General features: G+C 45.7%; 1 protein-coding gene across 2 annotated transcripts in view; it reads right to left on the bottom strand.

The window, feature by feature from the left end:
• ZFYVE28 (zinc finger FYVE-type containing 28) overlaps positions 1-20,483 on the bottom strand; it is a 932,593-nt gene that overhangs the window by 137,907 nt on the left and 774,203 nt on the right. The gene's annotated exons all lie outside the window — the stretch shown is intronic.

The following is a 20,483-nucleotide window of genomic DNA, read 5'->3' as shown; positions in this document are numbered from 1 at the left end:
CATTTTGGAACAGACATTGACGTTAAATATCTTCAGGAATCTGGCTTTCTCTGAACTTTTGTATGGTTATCAAATACTGTGCAATGTGGGTTCCCCATATACCTGTGGCTGATTGTTAAATGTGAACTAGGCTACCCGTGAAGTGTATTGTACAGGGTAAATGTTGCACATAACACATGCTTGCTACACCTAAGAGAGTTGTATCTGTGATGGCATTAATGATGCTTCATATTATTGTGACCTATTTTGTACTTACTTTCAGGTCTCTAATGCAATACTAGTTTATAGAGTAATGTGTACAAAAGAAGCTTGATGTAATCAGTAATGTCATTTGAGACATCAATTATGCCATAGAACATGTCATAAGTGATTAAATATGTGAAGTCATAAGCAGTGCATGGTGGGGGCGCAAGTATTAGTTAGCTCTGCAAACTATAACTGGTGAATTTTTGTCTGAGTTTTCTTAAGTTCAAAATGTTAAAGTTGTCACTGACATTCACCTACCTATGCTACTTTAACCTTTGTTATTTTCAGTGAATTTGTTTTGCGTAAAGTAATATTTTATTACCATACCTGTGACACGCTGGGCCAGACCCTGCGCAAACCCCCATAGGCAGCCAACCTCACACTGCGCACGGCCTCCCTCCACCTGTGCACAGCACCCCTCCCATAGTCTATTCTGGCCTCAGGGACTCCATCCCCATGGAGCCTCCATTTTAAATAGGTGGGTGCCCCGGTATCCACCCGGGGCACCCACCAAGCACATGCTGGGGGGAGCCCCTGCAGCCCCAGCCAACTCCTTACATGGTGCGGTACCGGCATTGCTCCTGCTCAGAGAAAGCAACTATTTATGCTGCTCCCGCCAGGCAAGAGAAATATGTTATTCTGTTTCCCCGCCCACATCAGTGCGGGCTAGGTAACAGATCACAACTCTGCTACCAGCTTGTGATAACAAAATCCAACTCAAACTTTGAACGAGAGACTACAGGCTTCTATCCCAGTCAGAGAGCTGGCAGCAAACGATGCCCATCATGTGTGCTCAAGATCACACAGGTGCAAGCAGAGGATCGCTTCATTGCATCTAATGGGGCCATATGTGTGTAGTGTAGAATCAACTGGCACATCAACCCACAAGATGGAATAACTCCAGGAGCTTTAGAGAATCAATTAAAACCAGCTTAACTGCTCTCTTGCATGGATTTTATAAGCACGCTGATGCACCCCACAGGGTTTTAGCTCCACAGCAAAATACTATATATATATTTATATATTTTAGAGCCCCCTCGGACTTTGCTCTTTTCACTGAATTCCATTTTATCCATTCCCATTTTGTTCAAATGTAATACACATTTTTCATACATACATACATATATATATATATATATATATATATATATATATATATATATACACACACACATTTTTTATTAAACCCTCCCCCCCCCCCCATCGGAGTGCTATAGACTGCTGAAATTAAAGCTGATGTCATAACCTTAGGGTGGTTCGCAAGTAGAGCCATTACAGATTCATTTTATCTTGAAAACTGTTACTGTAGAACGGATGGGGGGGCCGGAGGCAAGCATTCATTGTACCAGCCAGCCAGGCTTACCGTCAGTAGGACTAACTGAAGCTTTTGCTTCATTCTGAAAAAGACCGAACAGCCCTCTGGTGATGCAGTTCGAGGCATGAGGATTTTAGGAAACGTGACAGGAGATTCATGTGAACGATGCAGCGGGTGGCCATGGACAGGTTCACTAAAGTCGGGTTCCCCCTCAGGTTAGCGTGCCCGGCTCACGAAAACTTTAATACTTTATTAACAGAGAGCTGGAACCACGAATCATACCAACGCTACATGGGACCGAAGCAGTATGGGCAGGCACTGGCAAAGACAATTGGTCTGGACAGTGCTTAATTTGTTTACATTTCTTTTTTTTTTTTTTAAAGGTGCCAGGGCCCTCGTCAAGAGGCCACTGTAGCTTGAGCCACCCATTGGCTCTGCCAGTGCTACCAATGAAACCACAAACAAAATTGCTAACATCACACTCCTACAAGTGTGACAATTCAGACTATTCCAGGCACCAAAAGCTATAACAATGGTTTGCGTGGCAGGTACTAGTCATTTTGAGTGTTAATTGAATGAATAAACAACTGCTGTAGTTATCATTTCTAAATTAGATAGACAGCGCCACCATGTGGCAGACTGTCATATGTGCTGGTGCAGACAAGTGTCAAGCACCGGAAACCACCTGCTCAAATTAGGCACTGGCCCAAACTAGTTAAAAAGTAGCACCTTTTATGGAAGGTTTTGTGAAGTTTGTCACACAGGACTGAGTTGCTAGAAACACAAACAATGCTTTTCCTATGGCACAGCTGACCTAACGATAGCTACCCAGTGGGGACTGCTACGGAGTCATAAATATATATTACATATTAAAAATGTGGAGTCCCATAGAGTCTCATCCTCACGCCGCAGGCTCATGAGCAGGACCCTATATGGCTCTACAACAGTCATGCGGTTCTCCACGTACCAGTGGCAGTAGTGCCCCCATTGCCCAGGTTCTTCCACACTATAAAGGGTGCCTTCACTAGTCCCGTCAAGGGCTAAAGCCTCTCCATCTGGTGCCTTAGCTGCCAGTGCCTCCCCCTCCCTGGCAGCCATTTCATACAACATACTCTCCCACTCTCGACAATCTTCCTCCAGGCACCCGTCCACAAACATTTCTCATATGCATTGCAGTTTTGCCCGTGGCCATTCCTCTAGATCACTTAGGCGTACTAGGATTGTGGGTCCAGTAGGAGACAGCCACGGGATGGCTTCCCTTCGCCAACAAAAGCTGGGGAAACCCATAGTGCAACCTGGCCTCCTTAGGGCACAGAATCAGACTCAGTGAAGAGCGTTTGTCCGTGGTTTCGGGGGGTGAGTTAAGGGGAGGGCGTCAAAAAAATTGCTATTACCATCTTTAGCTCATATATGAAATTTTGTTCATGCTTACAGCTTGAACACCTAAACTGATCATATTAAACTTGGCATGAAAGTAGAACTTTAATCAGAAAGCGTGCTATTGTTGGTTTGGTGCAAACCTGTTCAGTAGTTTTGGAGATGTCAGTGTTTAAAAGGGTAGCTGAGCAGGCCTTAAGGAGTTGTATATCTCTAGGATTTGTGATTCCAATCAATCACATTTTTACTTTTCTAATGGAATGTGGTTAGCTGGATAAGGGCTCTGACTTATTTTCCAACCATCTTGAAACTCTTGAGTCAGCTGTAACTTGAGATGTTCACGCTATGGAAAAACATTGTGCACAGTTATTATGGGCCCTCCTCGGATGTGCCTGACCAATGGGAGTTGTAAGGGGTACCCAGAGGCATGGAAAACTCAAGTCCCACACCAGAAATAAACACCAAAATCGATGTTTGACGCTGGAGCCACAAAAGATTCGAGAGTCACGCAAGCTGTTATTTTAGGTACCAGAATCAGCTATCACTGCCTCCCGCTCCTTCCTAGCGAAGACAAGCAACCTGACCCAGTTTTGCTGGAGGTGGGGAGGCATGTAGGTGAGAGCGAGTAGGCCAGGAGAAGCCACTCTCCACAGTAAATAGAAGACATTTTGCTTGGATTTGTTTTTAACCATAATTTGATATTTACATTGCATTTTAGGTAATAAAAACTGGTGGGATTCACATAATTCACACCACAGATTCTCTACTTTTCAAAAACTAGAAAAGCGATTGGTAGACTTCCCTGAGTGCTGGCCAAATTCACGGCCAAATACGTTAATCATTTATGTATCAAAAACTTTCAGTGGTGTGTAATAGCTGCTAAAACCATTGAAACCCCACACCTCCTGTACCCCTACACCCAGGAGATCCACAGGACCAAAGACGTGAGTCAAGCCTTCACAGCGACATGTTGATGCATTAAGAAGACTGGAAGGGATTACCAAGTTTGAGACAATAGCTAAAAAATTGCTTAAAATGTGACAAATTGTATGTTAAACAGTTTTTCCCCACCGGCTAATCAGGGGAGGGAGGTACAATATTTCAAGAATTGACAAAATTTTCTTGATTAGCATGTCCAGCTTTTTCCATTTAAGAAATGCAACCAAATTGGGCTAATTTACACAAAAAAATCTTCAGGGTACACTGCGATATTGCTTTGGGAGTTGCACCAAAACACAGCTCTGAAAGTGCTAAATACAGTTTGCAGGGGTGCACATAAGACCGAAGAGGTACATGTGTTTGAACAACACCATTTGTTTGAAAAACCTTTGCCACAGGGCTGAGCAAACTCACTGCAGTGAAAAGGAAACCAGAGCAGTGATTGCCCTTTAAATTGTTCCTAGACACCTTCAAATCTGTACCTGTGATTACAATATCCCCACTCCCTCCGTTCTACTGTTCTGCGTCCTCTAAACCTGGCTCGAAAGAGGAGATCAATGGGGCGTATAATGATGAAATAGGGAATTATATTAACAATACATCAGTAGGAACAATCAGATGGGAGGACTGGATGGAAAAAATAAGGCGATATAATGTGTGCTGGCTGAAATGAAAAACATTTAATTTAAAGGATTTAAAAAATCAATACATACTACAGAAAATGTTTACTATGGTTTAAATAAATATAGTTTTTCAGGCCTGTACTATATTCTAACGCATAAAGACGTACAAATAAACATAAATGGACTGATTTGTGGGCAAGAAGCGAGCAGGTGGGGTTTTATAAACGGTGAACACTGGTGAGACTGCTTACAGTTCTGCGCCTGTATTACGGTCAGGGCCGCCCTGCTGACCGGGGCTCCACACTGACCAGAAGCGACGGAGGGGGCATCATTTTTTTACAAGGTATATGGGGAGAAGGAGCTGCAACATAGGGGCCGGGCAAAAAACGCGGTTCCTGAAATTATTTCTATCTTCAGGGACCCTAATGAGGATAGACGTGCGCACCTGCAGTAAAGCAGCACTGACCACCTGGAGGCAGCGGCGGCCGCCCCATCAGGGCAGAGGAACGTTAACCCGCTGCTGCCAGTGCAGCAAATGTGAAAAATAAAATGGTAATAAAATGAATTACCATTTTATTTTCACTGCTCCCAGCCCAAGCAGTATTTGGGGCGGGCCTGCTGTTGACTGGCAGCAGGGGAGTGGTGCTCACGCCACCAGTTTACACTGCCAAATGTCTCTTTGGCCAGCTGTTTTGCCACAGCCAGCCTGACATGTGCAGTGCAAACCTTTCCACCAAACTTTTAGACAGCTGGGTGGAGAGCAGGCACAGGCCCCCTGTGCCTGCTGGAGCCACCGAGGCAGCCCGCTCCAGCCAATCCTGGCGCTGCTCTCATGCTGCTCATCTGCAGCATGAGAGCAACGTTGGGATTTGGAGAGGGGAGCTGGGCGAGGCTCGAGGAGGAATCGCAATGACTGCAATCAAGATGAAAAAGGTACTTTTGTTTTTCATTTTATTTGTACCTATTCTGTCCACTGACAGGCACTGTGAGAAACTCGCATTGCCTTCCGCCCTAATTCCAGAGTTCTTAGTCGCGGCCCGTTATAAAATCTGTTAACGAGCCATAATTGAGTGCTTTGGAATGAGAGCCTAGGGCCCTGTGATTTATCACAGTGCCTGCCACTGACGACGCTCCACGTTTGAGAATCACCGACCGCCACTGTGTGGAGACCCGCCCGAAAGCCTTCAATGAGGACGGTCCGTCTGGAAAGCATTAAACTGTTAATGGTCATTGCACATGCGAGTAATGCAAATCAACAGGGTGCACCAGACTGCCAAACGAACAGCACAGACCTCTACACACACATACACACTTGCAGCGTGTGCGTGTGGCATGCAGTTCTATAATAGTGTGTTAATCCATTGCTTCATGAGTCCATTATTCAGGCCTCAGACCACGAAGCATCACTTCAATATTCCCATTCGGGTGGCTGTAGTCCCAGACTAAACCCCATCTCGTGAGCCCTTCAGACCCCTTGTCAGCGGCTGGGTGCAATTGTGCATATCTTGGTAGTGCAGTACTGGCTTCAGCGGCTGGGTGAGTGAATGTGCCCCCACAGCCTTCCTCTGAAAGGGGCTTGACTGCAACTGATAATGTAGCTGTAGGACTTGGCCCTTTTTCCCTCATTTGTTTTCATTTTTCATGTTGATGCAGATTCAGGGGGCCATTTTACCTACCCCTGAAACTTCTGTCTGAGGGCCTGAAGCACAAAATGGTGGCCACCTGTGACATCACCAGCATCCACTTGAACCTACCAGCACCTTCCAGAACATTCCAGAACCCTGTGACAGTTGGAGGCGGTTTAGAATGTTGGGAAGCTAAGAGAGAGAGTTGGCAGTTGGAGCTGGCAGTTGGCACCTGACTGGTGAAGAGTGAGCAGCAAAAACTTGAAGGAGGAAGGAGTGAAGCAGCAGGGGTGGAAACTTGTGCCTGGAGTGGGGTCCATAAACCCACCCTTGATACTAGTCCCTACTGACGGAGCCCAGCCTAGAGCCCTGTGTGGGAAGAAGTCAGAAAAACCATCCTGAGGACCTGGACAGCAGGAACAGGCCTTAGAAACAAGAGAACAGCAAGATCCTGACCTGGAAGCTGGTTTCCCTGAAGTCCGACGTCGAGTAGCCTAAGACCTGGAGCCCGAGGTGGAGAAGCGGCGCTGACTGGAAAAGCAGACGTCGTACCCGGAGCCGCCAGAGGTCGAGAGAGGGCGCCGTCAGAGGTCGTGAGGAATACCAGAGGTCGAGGAGGAAGTCACCCGAGGTCGAGTGAGCGGCGTCATCGGAGGAGTGAAGTCCGCCCTCCGGAGTCGTCGGAGACCGAGGTGAAGTGTACCGGAGGTCGGGAGTGAGGATCGCACTCCGGAGTCGCCGGAACCTGTGAGAATCGTGCCGGAGGTCGGGAGTGGAGGTCGCACTCCGGAGTCGCCGGAAACCTGTGAGGAGCACCGGAGGTCGGGAGTGAGGATCGCACTCCGGAGCCGCCGGAAGTCGACATCGAGGCAAGGCCGGCCGACGTCATCGAAGCCGAGGTCGCCATCGGACCGGAGCCGCCCGAAGTCGACATCGAGTAAGACTGCCCAACGCCATCGAATCGGAGGTCGAGATCGAACCGAGGCCGCTGACATCGAGACCGGATCCGCCTGCCGGCGTCGTCAAAGAACTGACATTGTGCCGAGGCCGCCGACATCGAACTGGAACCGCCTCACGGCGTCGACCCGACTCCAGCGGCGTCGGAGCATCAGAAAAAGGGCAGTAAGTGGAGTAGAGGGCGCCTAAGGCCCTGTGGAGACCTGAGAGACTGCTCTAAGGGGCTAGGGAGGTGCTGGAAGCAACCTGACTGTGCCAGGGGTGAACTGGGACTAATCTAGAGAAGTTGTGTGGAGAGAGAGAGCCAGGTCTCTGGTAATTTCCCCCTTTATCTACCTCAGTTTAGGCCTCAGCCTTGTCCAAGCCAGGGAGTAGACACCCTCAAGCCTTCCACATCCCCACAAGCTGTGCCTGGGCCAAATCAGCCCTTAGGAATTCAAAAGTGATCTGATTCCATGAGTGTCACTGTCAGCTTTTAAGTATTTATTAGGGGCACTGTATTTATTGTATTTAACCTATTTATTGTTCCACTGTATTTATTGGTCCACAGTATTTATTGATGCACAATATTTATTGGTTTACAGTATTTATTGCCTCAGAATATTTAATTGCCTGTATGTATTGCACTTTTATTTATGCCTTCAGTATTTATGATCACCCCTATTTATTGAATCATTAAGCCAGTATTTATTTGACCTGCACTTTCTATTTAAAGTTTGTATATTGTGATTGTTATTTCTTTTATCCAATCAGCAACTAAGAGAAAAAGAAGATAAAGAAAGATATTTTCATAATTTTTACGGTGTAGAGTCGTTTTTGGAACGGATGCACGCATGGTTATTGTTTGGGTATGTCGTATGCTTAGCACGGAGCCTGATTCCTGACCACTCGAGCCAAGCTACCACAGTGTGTCCGGAAGACCACCACCACCCTTTCAGAGTGGGAGTGTGGTTTTCTAACAGTAGCCTATTACTGCATCCTCCCATAAAAAGGATGGAGGGGAGTCCAGGGACTTTTCACTCACTGTGGTGGGCCCGTTTGTCCTTTGGGGCTTGTTTGCCCCCCATTGTCTTTCATAATGGTAGCATTCATCGAGGTATAGGGCCAGGGATTTCCTCATGAAATAAGGCAACATCCGCTGCTGCAACACGTCAAATCAGAATTACAACATAAGGCTTATGACGCCTTCTGCAATACAAAGCTGTTCTTACACCCTTTGCACAATAGGTACAGGTCCCCTGATACACTCTCCCTTTTCTGAAAATAAAATGATTACGTAAATTACATAAATACTTTATTGTGTCAGCCTGACAAAAGCAGGCCACAATACATAATCAAACATTATGCATTTGACAACAAACAAAGTACATACTAAAAGTTTTTAACAGGTTTAAAACAAATCCTATTGCTAGAAGAGTTCTCTCATAATTAAGAAACATCCAGTAATACAGTGCTAGTGCACAGCCGTGCACCCATCTAGAACAGTGCTAATATTCATGATAAGTGCATTGATGGCAACCAGTCGAAGTGCCACCCAGTTAATTGCAAAAAAGCTGCAAATAAAACGCTTTGTAAAAATCATCCAAGAACTAATGTTTCAGGGCTCAATGCTACAAAGGTGCAAATACTTTTGGTGCAGAGTTCCAGGAGAATTTTAAATTACAGATAAAGTGTAAACAAAAATCCCAATTTCCAGGTGAAAACACAACAAAAGGAAAAGAATATAAAAACAAAATCTTGAAACTCAACAAAAATAGAAAATGAATCAAAGAAATTCAAGTTTACTTTGTATTGTATAATTTATATAGTGCTCCTTAACCCAGGCGAGGCTGCGATCGGAGTGTATAGTTGATAGAGTGTTTCATGTAGTATGGCCTGTATAACCATATATATGGGGTATTGCATGAGGTGCATGGCATTTAAAGGCATGCTTCCAACATAGTGCTTCAAACTCCTCTGCTCAGAACAAGGAGGTTGCACAGGTGGAGTAATAATAGATGTCATCAGACATGCTTACCATTTTGTCGGTCATCTGTATCATGCAGTTATGTGCATGGTACATCCAGGTTTTAAGTTATCTCCAGAATTTAAGGGGGATTGTCATTCAGTCTTATTTTTTGCGGGGATGGAGATCCAGATTTAGGCCGTTCAAACAGAGTAGGTGATTCTGCTAGGTTTTTTTTCGTATTTTTGAAGGGGCGGATGGTCAGACGAGGCCAACCTCAAGTGGGGTTGGGTCAGAAGAGGCCAACCTCAAGTGTGGTTGGGTCAGAAGGGGCCAACCTCAAGTGTGGTTGGGTCAGAAGGGGCCAACCTCAAGTGTGGTTGGGTCAGAAGGGGCCGACCTCAAGTGTGGTTGGGTCAGAAGAGGCCGACCTCTAGTGTGGTTGGGTCAGAAGAGACCGACCTAGAGTGTGGTTGGCTCAGAAGAGACCGACCTCGAGTGTGGTTGGCTCAGACGATAAGTGTCTTATTTAAGTTAAAGGAAGATTGGTCAGTTCCAATGACTGAACTATGTGGGATCCTCATTATTTTAAAGGAGCTACATCTAGCCAAAGGTAGCCAGTGCAACAATATGACATGTGGGATCAGAGTCTGAAAAGGTCAATGGAATAGCTGTCCGGTAGATGGCTGCATTCTGAATTCTCAGTAGCTTGCAAAGTAGGCCAGTATCATTTAGGTGCGATTCTCAAAAAATATATTTTATGTGGATCTCATCAAGAAATATAAAATTAAGGGCCAGCATAGCCAACTAACAGCACAATTTAAGAGCTCGAGGAAGCTTTAAACTATCTGCATAGATAAGATTTGTACGGATAGCTATTTAATTGTTAATTTAATTATCAAACAGGATTACGGAAGAGGTCAGATCAGAAGACACATCAAGCACAGAGAACAACCAGTTAAATATATGTCTCTATTGGCAGATAAACTAATTTAAATAAACATAGATCCATGTTTCACCTAAGAAATATTTCAAATGCAACTGATTTTAAACCTGTCGTCCCGGACAATTTCACAGTTTGCTAGTGAGCGTAGGGAAGTTTTACATTCAGTTTAAGCGCTACTAGCCCTTTTTGTCACTTCTGCACTATAAAACGATTCTGCAGCTGTTTAAGTCAAGCCTTCAACCTCACTCAACCCCCACCCAGTAATGTTAAATGTGCAGTGCTGATGTTTGTCTCTCTATAAATTATAGGAAGGCAAGCATCTCGACAACAAGTAAGATGGGGCGGGGAAATCAACTTCTGCAGGATGCATGAAACCTGCGGAGGAAAATAAAAAAAAAAAAAAATAAAAAATAAAAAAAAAATCGCACAATCCCTCGAGACCGCTTACATGTGTGCAGTTGCGCCACTATGAGCAGTGAATGTAGCCGGCTCAGACTGAGTCTGTGAGGCTCCATCTTTGAGTATTCAGCCAAGATAAACTATTCATTACGTCTGCTTAAAAATACAGTTGACAATCTGGAACATTAAGAGTTGATGGAGAGCTTGTCTCATGTTTTATTACAGACATAGCTAAAAAAAGATCTTCTCTGATAAGAGTAACAATCTTTCAAGCATCTCTACCAGCCTTCCGGTCATGAACAATTTGTCTCTCCCAGTTCACCCTGTGCTTTCCACTTCTAGGTATATCAGACACAAAAATGAGTTGTGAAATCACAATGGGGCAGTTCACCACTTTTCACAACCAGTGAAGAATAGCCTCCTCTACTTGGTATGTCCAACCTAGTGTTTCAGTAAAGTAGCAACAAAATGAGGGTTCATAACGCTGTAGACATTTGATGATGCATGTGTCTGTCTATGCTAGTGGGGCTGTTGCCATATCATTTTGGTTGTGCTGACGTCTAATTGTATGTTTGTTGGTATGGGAATTAGAGTATGATGCTGCTTGTGTGGACGTAGGAAGGTGGGTGCTGAGAATGAGAGTGAATGTGCTGGACTTTGATGTTGGTTGCAATGACATACAATAGTGAAATTATTAGTCTGTTGTGTTGGTTCAGAGTATGTACAATGTTAGGTGTGTTGAGATATGATCATGGGTGGTTTGCGGTATATTGGTGCGTATGTTGGTGTTAAATGGTGGCTATGTAGGCTTTTGATGATGGTTGAGTGGACATGATTGAGAGGGGTGTGATGATGGTTGTGTAGATGCAAGGTGGTGGGTGTGTTCATCAACAGCTGTTGTAAGTGAAGGCATGATGCTGGTTGACAAATGATGGCCTATGACAGATGGCTCCTCCGCTATGGCAGAGGAGTGTTGCCCCACTGCTTTTGAGCAGTGCAAAGCACAAAACATAACATTATAATAACTTTGTGTTGTATCACTTTATTCTTCGTTCTGCTTTGCGTGCGGGCGTGGCTGCTCTGCTCTTGGGGCAGGGAAGGAGTGGTTTGCCCACTCCTAAGTGAGCAATGAATGTTTGATCAGCCGTCTCGGGCCGCCCAATCCAGTCATGCGCACTTTCCCTGTTCTCAATGCAAGCTGCATTACAGCCTGCATGGAGAACAAGCGCACCCCTCCAGCCCCTGGCGGAGCGCTGTGTCAGGGCAGTCAGGCAAATCACAATGTTGCATTGCAGCGTTGCGATTGGTTAAGGGAGCCTGGGTGCTTACCAATCATGATGCTGCATTGCAGCTTTGTGATTAGTTAGTGGGTGCTTACCATCACAATGCTGTGCTTCCTGTTCAAAGACGAGGAGTACAGAAGGGAGCAGAGCCGGGGGACAAGCCTCAAGGTACGTTTAAAAAATGTGATATATTATGCGAACTCTAACCCCCTCCCCCCGTGAAAGATCCCCCCACCTCCGAGCCATGACAGCCGCCACTGGCGTATGATGTTGGAGTATAGAGGTGGGTGTGTTGGTATATGATGTGGACTATGTGTGCATATAATGATAAAATGGTTAGTCTATAATGCTGCTTGTGGATGTATGCCAGTGGATATGCCCCCGCCATCCTGCAGACTATCTATGCCCCTCCAGCCCTTTGCTGTAGGCTCTTCATGCAGCCCCCACACATTCTGCAGTGCCTTTGTGTGGCCTCCACTTCATCTACATTCCCATCCCTTGCCCCTTGCAGCCCCAAAGTGCGGCATAGTCCCTTACCCCTGATGTCTACCTTCTCTGTTTTCCTTCACTGCCCAGTTCCTTTGCAGCCTCTCTGTGCTAACCTGCCCAGTCGCAGAAGCCTCTCTGCGAGCCACAATGCCTCTTCCCACTCCCTCTCTTTCTTCTGCCTCTGCTTCCGTTTCCCTGCAGCTCTTCTGTGTGCCCCACCTCTCTAGCAGCCCCAATGTACGCCCCTCACTTCCCTCTTTGTCCTCCTGCCCTGTGAAGGCGCAGGCATGGATGGCAGGTGCCTCTGGTGTCGGAGCATTGTTTTGGTAACGGACAGTCAAGAGTCACCAGGGTACGCAGCCAGGGACGGCACTGGGCTTCGGCAGTGTGGGCAGCTGCCCAGGGCCTCGCACTCAGCCTACCAGCATGGGGCCCGGAGCGATCGTGTGTCCCGTATCCCTGCCGATCCAACTAAGAGAAAGGGGTATCCTTGCAATTAGGGTCCATGGGAGGGGTGCCCTTCCTGGGCCTCTCAGGGATGGTGTTTGGTGGCCTAGGGGATGGAGACGCTCCCTCTTGTCCCAATTACAAGGAGAACATTCAGAGACACTGCGGGAGGCTCATTATACAGCATTTTACCGCCCCCCAGTTTTAACTTTTAGGCTGAAGGTGTGAGAATTGCTTGTGGGCTGAAAGTTAAAACTGTGGGGGCGCTAAAATGCTGGACAATGGGCATCTCGCAGTGTCTCTGAAGGGTCTCCTTGCAAGGGGTCGCTTATGTAAATTAGAGGGGCCTCACAGATTCCCTTTTGGCTCGGGGCCCCGCAAATCCTAGAACCGGCCATGTACGCAGCGACCGTTTTGATTTCAGGAACAGACACAACTTTTTTAAATGTGCAATTCTGAATTAATTTAGAAGTGAAAGGAAAAACAAGTTTCAATTAGGGTGGGCCTAGGTGTAGTGCAAAGGGCCTGCCCCCCCGCCCAAGCCAGGCCGTGCATCTAACCACTGGGACACATTGGCAGGTGAGCACAGGGCTTTTTCTCTCTTTCTTAGCGGTTTGTAAAAATCACCAAAAACCAAGAAGCCAACGGGCTTTGAATGAGAATGTTTAAGGTTTTGTTTACTTTTCATGATTACATTTTAATAAAACAACGGAAATTGTGAGGACCAATGAATGTATGCAATAATATTGTTGCACTGCTTACTGAATGATTATGAGTTTACCTAGTTGCCACACAATCTAATAACTAATTTGCATAATCTATAGATGTGAACAAAGTGAGATTCAAGTTTAAAAGCGTGAAAATAATATTGCCATTAATTGTTTGCTGCACAATTTAGATAACTTTGCCACATAAATTGGCTCTTCATGACGCATAATACTAATCCCTCAGACAATAGTAAAGCACTGCAGAGTGATTTGGGAGCTGTTCCTGCGATGATGAAATCCATATATTTCACAGAGAAAGGTGAAATGGCGTCCTTACTTAACAATTCCCTGTAAAATAATTTGTTTCACCACTTTTTTTTTTATAATAAAAGGACCTAGGTATGTAATATAATAAAAATTCCCTGCTTCCTTTATTGGTCCATTCAAGGTCACAGTCAATAGCTCTTCAGTAAATCTCTAGGAATGAAGAGATTACTCTGGGAATATGAGATTATTGGAATTGAATAGTCACAACACAATACACAATCAACATAACAGTACAACAGATTTAAAACACCATAACAGAACAACACAACAGCGTGTGCAACACAACATTAATACAATACAACTGCACAACAGAGCACCACACTACACAAGAGTACATCACACAATAATACAAGGGAACAAAACAGCGCACTAATATAGTGAAAACGCACACCACAACATTAAGTCACAACAATACAAAACAACTCCACAATAACATGTGGCAACACAAGCAACATGCACAATAAAACATAACAATCGAACAAAATGAAAATGCAAGAAACTAAAAACAGCTTACTAAACGCTGGAGGCCAGCAAAAGGACTTCATCTCTAAAACAAGCATTTACAATGCAATGGTCTCGGCATTGTTAAAGTTAGAGCTATTGGCATTGCTCATGACATTATTTTTGTTTATGTTTTTGTTTTTAAAACATTTACAGAAACGGCATTGTTATTTACAATGTCAATAGCTTCATCACTCTCAAATGCGAGATCGAGCTGCAGTCACCTGGGGGGTGGGGGTTGTTAGAGTAGACTGCAGCTAAACTAACTAGTAAACTAAAAGCGCAAAAAAAAAAGAAGAGGCACCAACGAGTGTATTAATAAAATAAGAGTAGAAACTACAGAAAGAACCGAACTGCACCAATTGTGTGCGAAAGAATGAGTGGAATTTTATAAGAAATCATGGATAAAGTAAAAATGACATGGAATAAGGCAGACAGAAAGACATCAACGAAGAGAGCAAGGCATTTACAAAAATATAGGACAGGTTAAACTGCTACTTAGTGAAGGGCGGGGGGGAGGGAGGAAAATGTGAAATAGAACAGGAGGAAACTTGAAATAAACCGCGTAAAAAATACAATTAAAATAAAAGTAATAAGCATGACGATAACCACATGGTAATGAAAAAGTGTGGAAGCGACAGACAATGGGTATGAAAAGGAAGTGTTAAATATGGAAACAAACTCGCAAAAGTATGATTAAAAGGCACAAAAAAAGCTTTATGTGTATGGAACGAGTCAATAAGCAAGTGGCAAGGGATCTGGGTGGAGAGGAGTAGGATGACAAAGACCTGCACTTTTTTTTTTCCATTTAAAGCACTGAATACAAGTATCGGTGTTCATAACATACAGGTGTCGTGCAAGAGTGCCTCAATCTTCGCATTTGCCAAAGTAAGCGCACATTAAAACAGACATAAATACAGATATTAAGGACTATATAAAAGTCATTAGAATGCGTGCTGCAGTTACAGGTGCAGTGAGGTCACACACGTTTGACTCGATCTGCTAGTTTCGGTTCCCAACCCGGAAGTCGGAAAATAAAATCAAAGTGTACCTTGACTGAGTAAAAGGAAACACACCCTTTGTATTCCAAGCACACTCTCCGAAACTTCCGGCCAGGATGCCTCGCTTACCCCCATGCCCACCCCGGTGCCAGTCGCTCGGGGATCAGCCAGCCCTGGGCCCCTGAAGGCACCCTCGGGCGCGCCTCGCAATGGAGAGTTTTGTGAGGAGGCATATGTACTTTATGGACTGTCTGTGGGACCAGATATGGCTGAACTCGTCGCCGCGGCCGCCTACGCCTCCGGAGCCCGTCGACAGCCCCAAGAGACGGGTCTTCACCGTCCTGTACGACTTCCAGGCCAGGACAGACGAGGAGCTGACGGTGAGCGTCGAGGAGCAGGTGCACCTCGTCGCCCACGAGGGGAACTACGTGCTGGTCAGCAGGGTGACGGGGCTGCCAGGCACGGGGCTGGTGCCCACCACCTACGTGTCCTTCAGTCACCGCGAGGGCTTCACCGAACAGTAAGTGCCTGGTCCTTCTGTGTGATTCCCGAAATAGGCTCATGGTCGACCAGCTGTCAAGGGGTCCACTGCACGTGTGACACCGTCAGCAAGTCCAGCTGTTAGCCGGAAGCAAGAGACACAAACTACTAATCCCAGAATGCAACTTTTTGTTGGCTTAAAAAAAAGTTCGCTATCAGTGGTGCGGGGGTGCTTAACAGTTTTGGGACCATTTCTCGCTGAATCAACTGCTTGTTTTAGTAATTTTCACATCATGGTATTTCCAACTTTTGTCTTAGGCTATGCCCTCCCTCACGAGAGCACGTTCCAAATGCAAATGTAATACTTTTAAATCAGGTCTTAAAATACACTGAAAAGTTTTAACTCTGGCCCAAATTTGCGCAAAGAATATAAAACGACAATTTAATCATTGGATTTTGGGGACATTTGTCGAAATAGCAGAATACCCAGCAGCCGGACACGGAGCACCGAGGGAGCCGAGAGCAGGGGGAGAGGACGAGCACACCACCGCCTTTCTCCGAGGTCAAGCAGAAATGCCTCGGAGAAACGCAGCGGCGTTTTCGGATTCGGGGGCGTGTTTTTCTTTCTCTCCTCTTGAAATTAGCTGGAATGTTTACATTCCAGAGGAGAGAAAGAAAGTAAAAAACACGCCCCCGAATCCGAAAAAGACGGGGCTTAAACGGACAGACGCCCCTCTCCTCCAATGGCTAGCCTCCGTTTAGGAAGCCAGCCAATGGAGAAGAGGGGCGGGTTCAAGCCCCGTACTGAAATCATTAAATCTCGCGAGCGAGACTGCGCAAGCGCAGCCTTCTCTAGCCGAGACCTAAAAATAAAGAACAGGTGGGGGTATCTGGGAATGGTCAACCTCACTTGTACCAAGCACATCTCCACCACCGTTATATCAAAATATGTCGATCATCAAACTCTAAACTGTTTGTGAAGTACAACAAACATGTGAATTTAAAACTGTGGTGATCCACATTACAATCATACGAAATATAAGGTTCACGCAGGCTAGCACAGTTCAGAGTAATCACACGCACACTTAAACTGCGTGAATTTGGTGTATATAGCCCTTTCATAAAAGGTGGCCCGCAAACCTAAATGAATTCAGAACAAGGCGCACGACCAGTTATGGGCTTTAGACCAAGAGGTAAGGCAAGAACCACATTTGTGAGGTCTACCAGTTAAAACTCTGCCACGCTCTCAAGATCCTATGGGCAATTGCTAGAGTGATCAGTAACACTGGACCTCCCTCCTAGAGTCACAATGACAAGCCACACTGCAGTAACATCCTGATCATCTGTTAGCTCTCTGCTAGCCTGCCCCTAAACCGAGGGGAGTGTGGGTGTTCTCCACTGAAAAAAGGCTCTCATCTCTTGAAACTTTAGCTTAGATACCGAACTTCTGGCCTAGAAACCATACATGTGAAGAAATCCTTAACTCTCTTAGCTGTCTAATTACCATGGTGTATAAGGATTGGAGGTAGCGTGTATGTGGTTGAGGTGTATCATGTAGGAACATTATAAAAGGCTGACACATTGTCAACTCATGGTGCTTACGAGGCATCAGTCAGTAGTTAAAAAAAGGTAGCTTCTGTTACAAAACTTAAACATTATTACCGATGCGGTGTGTGAGTAAAGACCAAAAATTGCCTGCCTTAATTTAACTGATTAAATAGTGAAGAATTCATATTTTCCTTTTTAAATGGCTTCTCATGCCATAGGACGCTCTTACTAGCCAATTTAAAAGTAGCAACACAACAAGATGATGGGTAGAGTGCTGAAAGTTTCAACAACTCACCCCCTTACCAAGGGGGTATGGGTTTAATCCATCGTCCTTTTGCTCTCTATGCAACCGCAGTTTGGACCCTGCCATATGCAAATGAGTCTTGACCCTTCTCCTCAAGGGGACAGTCCAGCCTGAACTGCCAGTCCTCCCTGGACTGGAAACACGCACCCTGGGACCGGTTTTGGGGTATATCACCCCTCCTCGTCCAGGCTAGCTTTAATCCAGTGGCTCAGCGAGCAAGGGATCCCCGTTTGGGCATACCCATCCCACTTAGGGCGAAAAGTGCTGTGGAAACAAATGATGGACGAAATGCTGAATAAATCAAACATTCTCCACCAGTCAAGAGATCTGGGTTAAATCCATTGTTCTTTTGCCCACTACCCCACCCCAGTTTGGACCCGGCCATATACAAATAAGTCTTGACCCTGCTCCTCATGGGAACAGTCCAGCCCGAACTGCCAGGCCATGTCTTCCCTGGACCGGAAACATACATTCCGGGACTGGCTTTGTGGTATCACCTCCCATCAGCCAGGCTAGCTTGAATCCAGTGGTACAGTGAGCAAGGTACCCACGTCTGGGCATACCCTTGGCCACTTAGGGAGAACATAGCAACACAATAAGGTGATGGACAGAGTGCTGAAACTTTTCAACCACTCACCCCCAGTCCAGTGCTTAAAACTGATTTGCATATGGCTGGGTCTAAACTGTAATGGCATGGTGTGCAAAAAAACTATGGATTTAGGCCCAAATCTCTCTACTGTGGGTGAATGTTTGACATTGTTTCAGCATCATGTCCATCAAATTTTCTTTTTTGCATTTGTCGCCCTAAGTGGGACGCATATGCCCAGGCAAGGATCCCATGTTCACCATGCCATTGGAGTCAAGCTAGCCTGGCTGATGAGGGGTGATACCCTGAAAAAGCTCCCAGGATGCTTATTTCCGGTCAAATGGAGGACATGGCCTGGCAGTTCGGGCCGGACTGTTCCCCCATGGGGAGCAGGGTCAAAACTGATTTGCATATGGCATATAGAACTGACTTTTGGATTCGACAGGGTGACAAACCAATGAAAAAACACAATTAGTACATTATGAGGTACATGAAATTAAATGCAAGACTAAATATTCTCTGCACATCTGCTCCAAATGTTCTAGATGGATAAGATCGCCTATTTGACTTATGCCAGAAAACCCTTTGCTTGAGCACACCACACAAGCTGCCGTGGAAGGCATGTAATTGTCCCAAAGAACAAAACAATGCAAGTAATTGAAAATGAATGTCCACCTGATGGAGTCAACAACAGCTCCCACGTAACTAAACCTGCATGAGTTAGGTGCCACATCACCTACTACTATGACCTAGCCTAGAGTGCTTCACACGCCGCCTCATTCAGTGGCGGCTCCTCCGCTAAAGCGGAGGAGCGTCACCCCACTGCTTTCAGCAGTGTAAACAAAGGAAGTGTAAACAAAGGAAAAATAGAATGACAATTCGCTATTATCATTTTATTTGTTCCTGCTGCGGCATCTTTGCGGGGCGGGCTGTCGTCTCTCAGAGCAGGGGGGGAGGAGTGGTGGGCACTCGGTTAGTGCGCAATGACTGTTTGGACAGCCCTCTTGGGCCGGCCAAACAATCATGCACACTTTGCACGTTCGCCACCAAGGCTGCATTACAGCCAGGGTGGAGGACATGCCCAGGCTCCCATTCCCTGGCTGAGTGCCAAACCACAGGGCTCAGACCAATCACAACGCTGCATTGCAGTGTTGTGACTGGGGAGGTGAGCCTGGGTGCTTCCTGTTCTGGCCCAGCAGAGGGACGATGCGGAGAGACGACGGAGGAGAGACAAGACGCAGCGAGGGGGTACGTTTTCTTTACCCATACCCCCCCCCCACCCTCTGACCTGGCACCCCTGATCCGTGCCAGACGCCACTGGCCTCATTAAAGACAGTCACTCAAGAGGTCTCTCTCTGAGCATCTCTGTTTCCACGAGACACTGTCAACCACTTTCGGCCCGCCCCATCAGGAGTCTGGGGAAAAGGGTGTGAATATCGCGAGAAAATACTACATTCACGAGAGGTGGACTACTCCCTCCCATCAATTGCACGGCTCTCCTATACTAAAGCTAAGAGGGCCTCACTAACAACACCTTACTCTATCCCCCAGCATGCACTGGTAAACCAGAACATCCATGAGCTATAAATTCATAGCCAATACCACAGTGCACTCGCCACTCTGCTTTGGGTTTTTCTTTGTTATCTGGAGCTGCCGCTTCCACAAGACATACTATTCACTCTCTTGCCACATATCCGTTTGTATCATCAGAACCTAAAGCCACTTGGATCACATGCATAGGCAGGCACCTGTGGTGAGTGCTTGCCCAGCATACAACACGCCCTGGTCACTCCTCTCTGCAGCACCACCACTGATTTCATGCGAAATTCTCTTAGTTCCTGGCCATTTATTTTCACTTGATTTAAATGAACGGTATCTGCTCATTGGACCTCACTGACGCAACAAAAACTATCTTTACAAGTATACTTTTTAAGAAATGAGATGATTATGCTGAAAACCAGTCAACCAGCAGGTTAAATATTTACAGATAATAGTGAAACCAAAGTGTAGAGACGATAATCCCCACTGTTCTGCAGACAGGAACCATTCAAAGCATTTCTTCCATATCCTTTGGAACAATTTAACTGTTTCTTTTTTCCTTCCTAAACCTTGAAGTAATAAAGCAAGATTATCTAAAGCGAGTCTGTACCCTTGCTTCATCGTTTGAAGCCATTCTGAAACCTGTGAATATTTTAACACTTTTAGAAAGCTATCACTTGTACATTCAGTTCACGATTGAAGCACATGGACCTTCTCTGGCACCTGCCGGTGTGCTTTAGATAAGATACTGAGAGGAAATCATATATAATTGGTTTTTAAGGCTTGAACAGCTCCCCACTGTCAACTACCGTAATGCTATTTATATAGGAATGCTCTGGCAAGTACTATGGCTTTTTACAGGCATTTCAACATTTTGTTAAGGTTACTTTAACTATTGA

The sequence above is a fragment of the Triturus cristatus genome, chromosome 2_2, assembly GCF_964204655.1.
Source record: "Triturus cristatus chromosome 2_2, aTriCri1.1, whole genome shotgun sequence".
Lineage (NCBI taxonomy): Eukaryota > Metazoa > Chordata > Amphibia > Caudata > Salamandridae > Triturus > Triturus cristatus.
This window is presented reverse-complemented; position numbering and strand designations above follow the sequence as displayed.